The 13,895-nt window shown below is 42.3% G+C and overlaps 1 long non-coding RNA gene across 1 annotated transcript; it reads right to left on the bottom strand.

Moving 5' to 3' along the window:
* Positions 1–3,477: 3,477 nt before the first annotated feature.
* On the bottom strand, positions 3,478–13,478 carry LOC139081071 (uncharacterized). The gene is made up of 3 exons (XR_011536023.1): positions 13,343–13,478; positions 12,754–12,877; positions 3,478–3,748 (listed from the first exon to the last, which is right to left on the bottom strand). It is a non-coding gene; the product is annotated as an uncharacterized lncRNA (long non-coding RNA).
* Between the last annotated feature and the right edge of the window lie 417 nt (positions 13,479–13,895).

Below are 13,895 nucleotides of genomic sequence, written 5' to 3' on the forward strand. Positions count from 1 at the left end.
AAACTAAAATCACAAAGATTCAAGAAGACTAATGAAGCCAAGCAGGATAAACAGAAGTAAGACCACACCAAAGTACATAATGACAAAATATCTGAAAACTAATAATAAAGAGAAAATCACAAAAGCAGCTGGAGAAATGACACAAGACATAAAGGAAAACACAGGTAAAAATCACAATGCATCGATTACTTATCATAAACAGTGCAAACCAGGTTACAATGGAAAGACATATTTGAAGTGCTAAGAATACAAAACTGTCAAACTAGAATTTGATATTCTATGTAAACAGCCTTCAGAATAATGATTAAATACTTTAGTATTCAAGAAAGCCTGCAATGGTTTGTTGCCAGTAGACCAGAAATACAAGAAATATTTTTTTTTAAAATATACTACAGACTGAAGGAAAATGAGGCCAGATGGAACCTTGAATCTGTGCAAAGGAATAAAGAACACCATATATGGTAAATATGTAAGTAAATACACTTTTTTTTTCCATTTTCAATATTTTAGACAGATTACTTTTAAAACTAAAATAAGATAAATATATTATGGAATGTATATGATATGTACCAATAAAGTATATGACAAAAATAACACAAAAGGGAGAAGAAAATGGAATATGATTGTTGTAAGATTCTTATATTTATATGTGAAGTGCTAAATTATTATTTGGAAGTAGATAGCAATAAGTTAAAAATATAGTATGTAAAATTCAGAGAAACTAGTAAAAATAAAACAAAGTGTACCAACAAGCAAACAGAGGAGAAAACATAAATTACTGAAAATGTTCAAGTAATTCAGATGAAGGCAGGAAAAGAGGAAAAAATGCAAACAAGAGACACAATCAAATAGAAAACAAATAACAAAATGGAAAATTTGAACCAAATTCTGGTGAAAATTACATTAAACATAAGCGTAATGAATACTCCATTTAAAAGGCTAGATTGCCTGACTGGATGAAAAAGCAAGACCCAAATATATATTCTGCACAGGAAACTGACTTTAGGTATAAAGACACATATAGGCTAAACTCAATGGGTAGAAAAGTATATACCAAGGAAAACAATAATCATAAGAAAGGCAGAGTGGTTATATTAATATTAGACAAGAATACTTCAGAACAAGCAAGATTACTAAAGAAGAAGAAAGACATTTTTATAATGATAGAAGAATTAATTTATCAAGAGGTCACGGAAATTCTAAATATGTTGTACCCAATAATATTGCTTCATTATGATTGAAGCAAATCCTGACAACACTGAAAAGAGAAATCGACAAATCTGCAATTATAGTTGTAGATTTCAATGCTCCTCACTCAATAATTAATGGAGCAAGTTAGACAAAAATTTAGTAAGGATATAAAAACCTGAACGTTAACACATGAACGTCTGCACACAAAAGTTTATAGCAGTTTTGTACTTGCCAAAACATGGAAGCAACCAAGATGTCCTTCAAAGGGTGAATGGATAAACAAACTGTGGTTCATCCATAAATGGAATATTATTCAGCAATAAAAATATATGAGCTACCAAGCCACAAAAAGACATGGACGAAACTTAAATGCATATTGCTAAGTGACAGAAGCCAATCTGAAAAGGCTACATACTATATGATTCCAACTGTATGACATTCTGGAAAAGGCAAAATTATGGAGACAGTAAAAAGATCAGTGGTTGTCAGGGGTTCAGAGGGAAGAAGGCAAGGATGAACAGGCAGAGCACAGGGGATTTTTAGGACAGTGAAATTATTCTGTAAGATACTATAATGGTGGATACATGTCACTATGCATTTGTCAAAACTCACAGAATGTACAATACAAAGAGTGAACCCTAATATAAACTATGGACTTTAGTTAATGTATTAATAATGGCTCACAATTTTAAAAAAGGTAGCAAGCTAATGCAAGATGTTAACAATAGGGGAAATTGTTGGGGGGAGGGATATATATGGGAACTCTCTGTACTTTCAATTTACTATTTCTTTTAAACCTAAAACCGCTCTAAAAAATAAAGCATATCAATTAAAAAAACAAAACCTGAACAACACTATTAAGTAACTCGACCTAACTGAAATTTGTGGAACAATTCGACCAACAACAGCAGAATAAATATTATTCTCAAGTGAACATGGAACATTCATTAACATTCAACCATATTCTAAGTATAAACAAGTTTAAAAAATATATAAGAGGATTAAAATCATACAGAATATGGTCACTGCTGGCAACTGAATTAAATTAGTAACAAATAACAGGAAGATATCAGAAAATCCTCCAATATTTGAAATTCAAACATGATTATAAATAATCCAAAGATCAATGAAGACTTCACAAAGGGAATTATAAAATATTTTTGACCTGAGTAATAATCATGAGAACACAGTCTATCAAAATATGTGGAGTGTAGACATGTTCATATCATGGCCAAGTGGGGTTTATTCCAGGGACGCAAGGCTGATTCAACACTGAAAAACCAACCAAGGTAATCCACCAAGTAAAAAAATAATATTATCATTTCAATTGGTGCAGAAATATAAACCCTTTCAGGATAAAAAAAAAAACCCTCAATAATGTAGGAATAGAGGGAAACTTCCTCCACTTTATACAGAGTATGGACAAATGACCCACAGATAACACTGTATTAAATGGTGAAAGACTGAGTGCTTTCCCTCTAAGATAGGGAGCAAGATAAGGATGTCTGCTCTCTTCACTCTTATTCAACATAGTGCTGGAAGTTCTAGACATTGCAGGATGGCAAGAAAATGAAATGAAAGGCATACAAATTGGAAAAGAAAAAATAAAACTGTCCCTATTGGCAAATGACATGATTGCCTGCATAGAAAATCCCAAAGAACCTACATTTTGTTATCTTTTAAACAACTTCCAAGTGAACTTGCAAGGAAATGTGTTTCAAAGAATATCTTAAAAAATAAAAATACAAGAACGTTATTTGTGATGTGTAAAGAATCCCTCTACTCTATGCAACTGTGTCATCAGGCTACTTAGAAATGTTAAGAGGTTTGGCTGTCTTGCCTCTGCACCAGGCTACAGCCTCAAAGGAGTTCGTGTTAAGCTAAGAAAACACTGAGGTGACCATCATTCCATTTCCCCAAGCTGTACCCCCAGGACTACAGCGAGCTATCACACTCCCTGCCCACCAGGGAACATCCTAGGAGTTGAGAGTGTGTGTCTGGGGGTCATTTGGTCTGGGTTTGAGTCCCAGTCTTGCCACTTATAATTAGCTGGTGCTGCGGACAAGCCCCTTCAGCCTCCATTTCCTCTTTGGTAAAACAGGCATAGGAGTGGTGCCTACCTCATAGGCTTGTGCTGAGGATTAGATGATGCAAGGAGAGCTCTTAACACAATCCCTGTCACATAGTAAAGGATATTTACAGTAAAGGTTACTTACAACACCTGTACAAGATGAGAAACTTCTAGGAAGATTGTGACAAAAATATACAGAGGCAGAGACAAGGAAATTCGCTGTATCTTTGTATTTTCTGCTCGTATGCCAGATGGTGTGGAGATCCACGGTTCTGTGAGCAAAGCCGGAGGCAGCTATTCAATACCGAAAGGCAATGGCAATGGACTACACGATCTTCCCTCTTTCAGTTTGTTCTTTGTTCTTTTCTTCTGAAAGTTGGTTGCAGACGTCAACTGAGTTTGAGAATCTTTCATCTTAGAGAGGCTGCATCTCCTGGAGTTAAGTTGTCTGAAGCTGTTTCCACGTTTGAAACGCCAAGCGTGATGCTAATGTGATGAGGAGCAGAAGAGAAAGGATTAGCTGCAACCTGAAACAGTGATAGGGAATCATGTCTGACCAACCACTCATTATGCTGGACAGATTTCTCACTCAAAAAAGGCCTTCTCTTCACTCTGCCACCAGCAGGGAATTCATCATTTTGAAGCATTGACAGAGGAGACTTCCCACAGCCACAAACCCTCCAGGTTGTTGTCTCCTGTTTCACTCAAAGTTCACAGTAACAGGAGATTTGGGCCAGAGGTTGAAAGGAGTCCAACCAGAGGAGGTCAATGTCTGTTGACCTGGCAACGGAGTGGCCTCATTACTACCTGTCCATGGTGTTCCCTCCGGAACCTTGATTAAGAAGCTAGCATTCAGAGCTGGTCCTCAGACACCTGGCTTCCAGTTCAGCCTTGGGTGGAGGAGCTACTGCTAGTTTTCCTAGGAACTTTATTCACTGGCTGATTTATTTGGTGCTCCTCATTTTGTACTAAAAAATGACCTGTGATTCTTTTCTGCCAGCACATCAGGAGGGAAGAGAAATGCCACAGCTTTCATTAAAAGTGTGCAGTCACTGCTTTACCACATGCAGTTATCTCCTTCTGGGCTGCACCATAAATCCTTACTCTTGCTTTGAGTGGATTGTGCTGGACATGGGGTTCCTCTTCCCCCAGGAACTTCGAGGAGAGGACTCATCCAAGGCCCCTCTTTCTATCTTCCTTCCCAATTGCTCTTGGGGAGCCAGGGGGATTTTTCAGAAGCACTCTACCTGGCCCCCAACAGAGGCAGCTCCCCTACTTTGCCAGGAGACTTAGATTAATTCCTTTAAAACAATCTACCCCATGAACTGCCTTACTTTCTGAGTAACTCTCTCCATGTCTAAAACTGCTGGACCAAACAGAACCCATGAGTTCCAACTCTTTCCCAGAAGCAGCTCTCTCCCAGAGGAGGACCCTGCTACCTCCCTGCTCTCCTGGACTGATCCACCGGGCTCACAAAGATGCTCATCAGCAGGCATCCACGGCCTGGGAATGCAGGAACTGCACAGCACTGTCTGACAGGGGGCCACGGCCCTTTTCCTTCCAGCCTCAGTGGGCCCGTGAAGACAGAGGCTGAGCAGTACATTTGAAGGGAAAGGAAGAGGGACTCCCACTTTCTGAGGATGGACTTGCCAGAGTCAGGAATCCAGCAGAGCCTTGCCCCATTAGCAGTGGAGGGGGCTGGAGTAAACTACAGATGTGAATACATTTGAGGGGCAGCATGATCCGGAGAGCATGTAGAGAGAAGAAGGAAAATACACACACGTTTATATTTTGACCGTGAGTCAATGTCATTTCTCTGTGGTGGAATGAGTGCCCTGATGGGGCTGGGGGAAGGGGAGAAGGTGATTACACCATTTCCATTCAATGGAGTCACGTATCCCATGAGTGGAGTTTTGGGTAAGAGAATGAAGTCACACTGCCCCATGCCCTATTCCCCATGTTTTCCTGTCCCCTTATCTTACTCCTTTGTTTTACATGAGAGAAGAGTGTTTCCTTTGAGCTCCTGAAGGGTGAGATACTCTGTCTGCTAGACAGGACACTGGAACAAGACAGACAGATCATCTCCCCAGGTCCCAATACCAGGTCCCAAACAGTAACTCTGTGATGTTCACGTCTCATGGGTAAGTCACTTACTTCACCCCTCTTAACCTGCCTTAGGAAATATGTATTTGTGTTATGTGTGAGCTTCATTGCTATGTGTTAGAGTGATGGCACTGCAAACAGAAACAGGGGGAGACTGAGAGCTTGGTGGAGGAACCAACTCCCAGGGCATGGGCTCCAGTACCTGTGTTTCCTGATGCACCATACTGGTTATCAGGCACTTTCCATCTTTCTGCTTCCCTCTCAGGGAACCCCAGATTCCTGACTTCTGTCCACATTCCTCTACTGTCAAAAAGGGTGGGGGCAAATGGTTAGGAAAGGGGACAAAGACAGAAGCCCCTGGAAATCTGCTATTTTCTGCTCTCTTCCCCTGGCAGAGTTGGGGAAAAGGAAGAAAATCATTGCCCTGTTTCCTCTTGTTCCACCTGCTGTCATGTTCCATTACTTCTCCCTGCAGATAAGTTCAGCGAAGCATTTTTCCATTGAACCCTTGAAAGGTGAGGTGCTACATTGGATCAAAAGCTAGTTCTCTGCATTTTGGACAAGACCCTGCAGTACCAGCCAAAAGATCTCCCTGGATCCTGGTGGCAGACCTCACCTCCCAACTCTGCGATGACCTTGGGTAAGTTACCTCACAACATGTGGCCTCACCTGTCAAAGAGGATCATACCAGCCTTCTTTCTCAGCCAGCTAGGTCTGGACCAGAGAATAAAGTCATTTCCATCCAGAAAAACATCTTGAGTTTCTAGAAGGGAAATACTTTCCCATGTAAGGCCAAAGCCAGCATGATTCCCCACCTCCAGGAGACATGTGGAAATGTCTTGAGATATTTTTGGTAGTCACAACTAGGGGTGCTACTTAAACCTGTTGGGTAGAGGCTAAACATCACACTACAATGCACAGAACAGCCCTCACAACAAAGAGCTCTCTGACCCAAAATGTCAATAGTGCTGAGGTTGAGAAAACCTGCTCTAGAGCAAGGTAAGTGTTACTACCCACTCTATGTGCATAGATTCAGGGTAAAATCCAACCTTGAAGTTCAACAACCCTGGATTACCATAACCATGCTGCCTCTTATCAGGCATGTGTCCTTGGAAAATGTATTTAACTGCTTTTTTTTTTTTAAGATTGGCACCTGAGCTAACATCTGTTGCCAATCGTTTTTTCTTCTTTCTCTCCCCAAAGCCCCCCAGTACATAGTTGTATATTCTAGCTATAGGTCCTTCTGGTTGTGCCATGTGGGATGCCACGTCAGCGTGGCCTGATGAGTGGTGCTATGTCTCTGGCCAGGATCCAAACCAGTGAAACCCTGGACTGCCGAAGAGGAGTGTGCAAACTTAACCACCTGGCCACGGGGCCAGCCCCTGTATTTAACTTCTATGAGGCTTAGTAGAGCATTCCTTGGGGGAGGAATGAGTTAGAACAGGGAATACTAATATCTAACTTACAGAACAGTTCTAAAAACCTAGAGAAACAGTATGTAAAGTTCCTAACACAGTGTCTGACCAGGAGCAGGCCCCTGAAGTGTTAGTTTCCTTCCCACTCCACTTCCTAACTTCTGCTTCCAAGATTACTTTAAGCTAAACTACATAGCCCTAAAAGGCATAACTATGTTCTAAAGAGCTTCTGGAAATATGATGACAGGAGGGAAAATTAAACACACACAGACTCACATTGTGTATAAGAGTTGGTGCCACTTCTGTGTTGTAGACTTATCTAATGGAAGTGGGATAGGGGAAAAGTTGTTACACTGTTTCCATGGAATCAGTGTACCTTTACTGACCTCTTTTGGGGTGCTCCTGGAGAGTTCACATCAGGAGTGCCTACTAACTTGGTATCTGAGTTCATCTTGTGGCACAGTGAACACAAATTCCAAGAGAAGTAGAAGGCATGATGATGAGTCTTCTGGAGAAAGCAATGGAGCAAAAGGAAGAAAACATTGGTCCCTGACTATTTTCTACATGATGTTAAGTAAGACACGTACCTTCTCCTGGCTACTGACTCAGTTTCAGGGCATAAGACTTGAATTGATCATCTAGTAGGCCAAATTTGGGTATAAGCATATAAGCCATTTAGCTTCCCTTTTCCCAAGCATTCCTATCATCATTTAAATTCTCATATTCTAGTGTTACTGGAGGATTAAACAAGTTAAACTACCTCACAAGAAATCTGGGACATTGCTGAAGCAGAGGGAAAAAGAGTACTGGTGGAAACTCTCAATGAGTCTTAACACTTCTGCTTGGAAGGGGCACACTCCATTTCCTCTTACATTTCATTGGCCACATCTAGTCACATGCCTGTGCCTGATGTCAGTGGAATGGGATCACTGGGTGTGGGAGAGACCTCAGGGACCAGTCAATTCATGTGACCCCACAGCTAGGCTTCTTGGCCCAAGGGGAAAGATTTAATCACCTCTCTTCCTGAACAAAAGAGGTTGTTGAGTATGTACTCATGAGGAGACAATGCCGGGGAAGTATAAAACTATCACCTTCTAAATGGGAAGCTGATGGTTATACTGTGGGGAGGGCAAGAGTCAGAACCTCATCCAACCTGCCATTTTCTGGTGAGGGTCTTAGTCTCCATGAGGCTGAGCTTGGTTATCTGTGACGTGGAACTCATGATACCTTTCTCACAGTCTGCCCTGAGGTGTAAATGAGAAGACCTGTAAGGTACATATGGGACACGGTAGGACTTCAACACCTATCAGTCCTGGCCCACCAGCCTCCTCCCTCCCAGAGAGGAGATGACACTGACCTAAACCAAAGAGCATAAGTGCCATAGAAAGCATCTGGAAATGTAGCAATATCCCCATAATGTATTTGCTTTGGTGCCAGTTCTGAGTAATGGGATGAGTTACCTGTGGAAGTTAGGGAAAGAGAAAAAAATCACCGTATCATCTCCTGTTAAAGCATATGCTTTCCTGTCCCCTTAGTTTATCATCTAGTTTGACACTGGAGGAAGAGCAGTTTCCCACTGATTCCAAGGTAGGAGAGACAGTATAGAGCAAAATATTGTGGATGCTGGACAGAAGACTGGAATCAGGAGACCAGACACATCCCTGACTACAGAACCTTAGGAGAGTCATTCCTCATGTGCTGGCCTCAGCCCTAACACTACGATGCTCTATAGCAGTGGCCTGAGCTTTGGGTCAGAAAACTCAGTTTAAATCTTGACATCAATAGTTGAAGGTTGCATGACTTCTTTTTTGGTCTGAAACTCCACGTGGTAGGTAGAATTCTAAAATGACCTCCAACGATCCTCATCCTTGTATAATCCCACCCCCTTTGAGTGTGGGTAGAATCAATGAATACGAAGACATATCACATTCATGATTATGTTAGCTTATATGGCAAAATGCAGATTATCTGGGTGGGCCTGACCTAATCAGGCAAGCCATTTAAAAGCAGAGAATTTTCTCCAGCTGTCCACAGGAGGGGACATCAGAGATTCTAAGTACAAGAAGGAATCAATGCACTGTTGCTAGTTCAAAAAGGGAGGGGTCCATATGGCAAGGAATTAGAGTAGCCTCTAGGAGCTGAGAGAACCCGGAGCTGACAGCCATCAAGGAAATGAGGGCCACAGTCCAACAGCCATGAGGAACAAGAATGATCGTGGAAATTCTGCAAGCAGCAAGAACGATCTTGGAAGATTTTCCCCAGAACCTGCAGATGAGACCTCAATCCAGCCTACACTGACACCTTGATTCCAGTCTCATGAAACCCTGAGCAGAGAACACAATCATGCTGTACTAGACTTCTGACCCACAGATCCGTGAGTTAATAAATGGGTGTAGCTTTCAGCCACGGAGTTTGGGTGTAGATGCTAACTGGAGAAAATACACTACCAAGATAACAGTTGTTACTAGTGCATCGTGGGGTTGAAAGTTATGAATATATAGACATTGGTATTTGGATACATTTTGTACATTTTCAAAATAGACAATGGGTTACTTGCTAATTAGAGATAAAGTCCATTAGAGCTTTATTCATGTCAAATATGTTATATTTCAGACTTTTAAAAAAGTATAGTAAATATTATAATAGGCAAACATGTACACAACCAAGGTTATGAAGGAAAACATCAGAGAAAGTAAATGCCCCTGTGAAATTCTCTGATTGCCTCACTTCCAGAGGGATCCTCCATCCAGAATTTGTTGTTTAGTCATGAAACACAAACAAAACACCTAAGTGATTTACATATTTTTATCTCTGACTATAAGTAATATATTTATGTATAACATTGAAATTTATTCTCTGAAAATAGTGTTTCTAAGACTTCCCTAATAAGGTGACTTTGGGACTGTTTTGCTATTTTTAGCCCTGCTACCATGAGCATGCTTTCACACCTGCCTGGGACTCTAGAGTCCAGACATAAGGGTGCAGCGCTGACAGGACCTCACGTTCTTCTCTCATAGATGTTGTCAAATGTCTCTGCAAAGAGGTTGCACCAATCTGTCCTCTCCCAGAAGTGTATGGAGTTCTCATGACGCCATAATTTCAATAAACAGGATGCAGCATAAATACAAAGTCACTGGTCAGGTTTTCTTGTCTAACTCTAGAATTATTCCAGGCCATATTCTGAGACATAAAATTGGACCATTATGTTTACATTTAGAAAAGCACATGTGAACTATGCCATTTATATTGAAAAAAGGGAAAAATGAAAAGTAATCTAACGTTCCAATTACAGGAATTCACATTAGCAAATATTAATAATGTTGTGAAGCCCATTATTGTTTACTGGATAAATACATGCTCTCACCTTTTAGTTGGTTGGGATATATATTAGTTAAGAGATTTTAAATTTCAACTAGACAATAATTATTTTAAATGTTAAATACTCATGCTCTTTGACAAAGCAGTCCCACTTGTGGGAATTTATCCTCCACATACAGTCTGGGGAGGCCCCTGCCATCAATACTCATCTGTCCACACTGCACATGGCTCAGCTTACCATTGCCCTAGCTGGCTCTGTGTCTTCAGGCCCCTGACCCCGTGCCATCCATCTCTCGACCCAAACAGGACAATCTGTCTCACAGGCAATCCAAACAGGCAATCTGGATGCCCAGACTCGATGGAGCCATCTCAAGCATTGGTACAGAGAAGTACTAAGGTTCCTACTCCAGGAGGGACCTGTAGACTTCCAACCTCATCTCCGTCTGGGAGAAATCTCCTTTCCTTGCCCTGTCTCTGTCCTCAGAGGCCCTCCCTTCCCTACTAGGTGCAAGCAGCACAATTGTTTCAAAAGTTTAAGTTCTCACAAAGGACAGAAGAAATACTGGCTTCAGACAGCTTCTGCTTCCAGCCCTGCCACCAACCTCCCCTGCAGCAGGGGGAAGAGGCACCAAGCCTGGCTCCCTGGTGCAGGTAGGTAAACAAAGTGGGAACAGAGATTAAGCACCTCAGCATACTGTGTCCTGATACCTTCACTAAAGCTCTGCCACCAGCAACTAAAGTTTCCCAGCCTTCCAGGTCCCATCCCTGGCTCTGGCAGTGGGCATGGGGAGCAACCTCTTTGCTATCTGACTCTGTGCACAGGAGCACATACTTTATAGTCACACACATCCATGAAGAGATGATAGAGAAACCTCACTACCAGGGTTGTCCTGAGACTAAATCCAGCCACTAAGTGAAGAATGAAGAGCTGGGCCAAGATCAACCATCCGGTCCATAAATAATAGCTGTCTTTCCTCCCTGGAGCAGGAAACTCATGTGGCTCCTTGAACTGTCCCCTCAGTCAGGGCACCTTAACCTGGATGCAGGTCAGAATCATTCTTTTCTAAATGCTCACCTGCAACTCCCTCGTTGGTAGAAATAGGGCTTCTGTATCAAAGGCCATTCAAATTATTAAGCCATAATAACACAGGCCTCAGAAAACAAATATGCCCATTTGGCACCAACATTGTATGTGAGTGTCCGTTGCCCCTTCATTCCCCCAACATCAGGTATCACCATTATGTTTTCATTGTCAATCTGATGCTTATTTTCCTCACACCTGCCTCACTGGAAGAGCCTTCTCAAATGATTGTTAAACTTACAGATTCACAGGCTCATCTCCTAGAATTGCCAGATTTAGCAAATAAAAATACAGTATGCCCAGGTGAATTTGAATTTCAAATAAACAAAATAACATTACATGAGCCATACTTACACTAAAAATTACTATTTGTTTATCTGAAATTCAAATTTAACTGGGTTAAATTTAATCTGGCAACCCTGCACAGGGAGGGCTCTCTGGGCTACAACTAAGGTTCTCAACAAGGTGGATCAACAGCCCCAGCTGAGTCCCCAGAAGAGGCCAGCACCAATCCTCATCCATGTGAGTGAGCTCTCCTGGATGTCCCAGCCAAATGGAGCGTCCAGATGACTGCAGCCCAGGTGACAGACTCCACGTGGAGCAGAAAACCACCCAGTTAAGCACAGTCCGCCCAGAGAATCCTGAGAGATTATAAATAGCTATTGTTTTGAGAGCATTTTGTTAAGCAGAAATGGATATCCAAAACATGCGGTTTTGTTGAACTCTCCCTCTTTTTTTGTGATCTGTAATCACTGGATAAGACAGAGATTCTCTTATCCTTGAAGGCTTAGTAGAACTTCGTTACCACTTTTAGCTCTAGTCTGCGTTTGGATTTATGTGTGGGTATAGATTTTTGAACATTTCCTCAATTCCTTCTTGAAGAACTCTCCAATGAAAATTTTTGTGATATATAATTTTCACCCTACTCTTGGAATTTAGAATCTAATTCCAATACCCTGCCATAAAATGAGCCTCTATACCAATCATGCCTGGTAATACACCAAGAGGCTGTTGCTCAAAACTGTTCAATCAGTCACATGAAAAGCCATATCCTCAGAAGTTTGCTTGATGAGTATGCAATAAGAATAAGGAGTATTTATTCACTTTCAGAAGTATTCGTTAAAGAAGACATCCTGAAACACTTTCTCCTATACAGGGATAGCTTTGCAAGGGAAGTTTTTTCCTCAAGCACACATAGACAGGGCTCCTTCACCAGACAGCAGAGTGATATGCATTGCAGTTTGTGGCCTTTGTGACAGGCCCAATACAGCACTGCTGAGTGGACAATTCTGATTAATTCTGGGGTTCATTAATAGAAAACGCCTCGCCTGCAGAACTAAGCCACTTTCTCCAATATCACTTCTATAAAGAATAAAGTCAATATATTATTCTCCTTATTCTTTTTTCACATTTCTTAGTTGGTTTAGAGCTCAGAAATGGAGCAGGGATATATTTGGAAGCAGGGGGTGGGCCCCTTAAAACCTCAAGCATTTTGGAGCAAGACCATATGAATAGTTGGGAGCCAGCAAGACACAGAAAGGGGAGAAGAGCTGTGGGCCAGTTGTAAGACTCACCTCCGAGGGCAAAGCAGAACAGGTGCTCCATAAAGGCAACTTATCAACAAGAGTTTTGAAGGCAGAGGTCCGGGGCTCTGTAATTTGTTTCTCCTTCCAATCTCACTACTTGAGTAAGTCATTCCTGCGATAGAGAAGTGAGTGTAGAGAGAGGCTAGAAGTGTTTAGGTCATGAATGCCCCTCCAAATGGAAGAAATTATCAAGAATGGATAATCACAATTCCCTCAGGACAAACCAATGTATGGTTCAATTGACTAAATTTCTGCCTACTAAATAACTATAATATTCTAGGCCTGCTTCGTTGAAATAATTCCCAAATTGCTTAAATGACATTTTTTGTGCATGCTCCTAGATCATTCAGTCGCATGATTATAGACAGTCTCTTAGTTCTCTTCCACAGATGGCTAGCCACTTAGCATGGCGTGTGATTTTACGCGTCCACCTTCCTAGGCTATCCCATCTCCAAGAACCCTAGGACACCTCCCGGGGTCTGTGTACTGATAACACTCCCATACTGTCTCTTTAAAGCAAACAAAATTCCTGACGACAGGGACATGCTTTGTTCCAACAACATGGGCAGATTTTCACCAATTGCCAGGATTCCAGTCTAGCGCCTCTCATAGCCTGCTTTCTCAGACCGCAGCCCGAAGAGCGAAGAAGTTTTGCGTTCAGCTAAAGGCGTGGGGGAGGAGGAGCATGCGGAGGGGTTTCCGGTGTGGAGGATAAGCCTGCGTGGCATGGTTGCCATAGAAACCTGACGTCAATATGGCGACCGTGACGACTTTACGGTAGAGACAGAAATGGCCTGGCGTGAAGTGCAGACTCCTGCCTTGAGGTGTTCAGGATTCAGCTGAGTGTGCTGAGTCCCCGCCCTGGGCTGTGGGGGAGACAAAGGGACCCAGATCCAGGTCGCCTCTTTCCCGCTTTGGGACTTGGTTCCCCGGCGGGCTCGTGGGTAAAGGCACTGGGGTCCCGACGGTCCCAGCGAGTGTGGCGTCCTGCCCCAAGAGTGCCCTGGAGATACTTTCCTTCTAAAGGCAGGGGCGCGGGAGGTAAGACAGGGACTGGCTCTCACTGGGCCCCAGCTCCCCTCTCTGTCAAACGGAGTAAGAATGCTTAACCCCCAGGCTCGCTGTGAGCG

This window comes from Equus przewalskii, chromosome X, assembly GCF_037783145.1.
Source record: "Equus przewalskii isolate Varuska chromosome X, EquPr2, whole genome shotgun sequence".
NCBI classification, from domain to species: domain Eukaryota; kingdom Metazoa; phylum Chordata; class Mammalia; order Perissodactyla; family Equidae; genus Equus; species Equus przewalskii.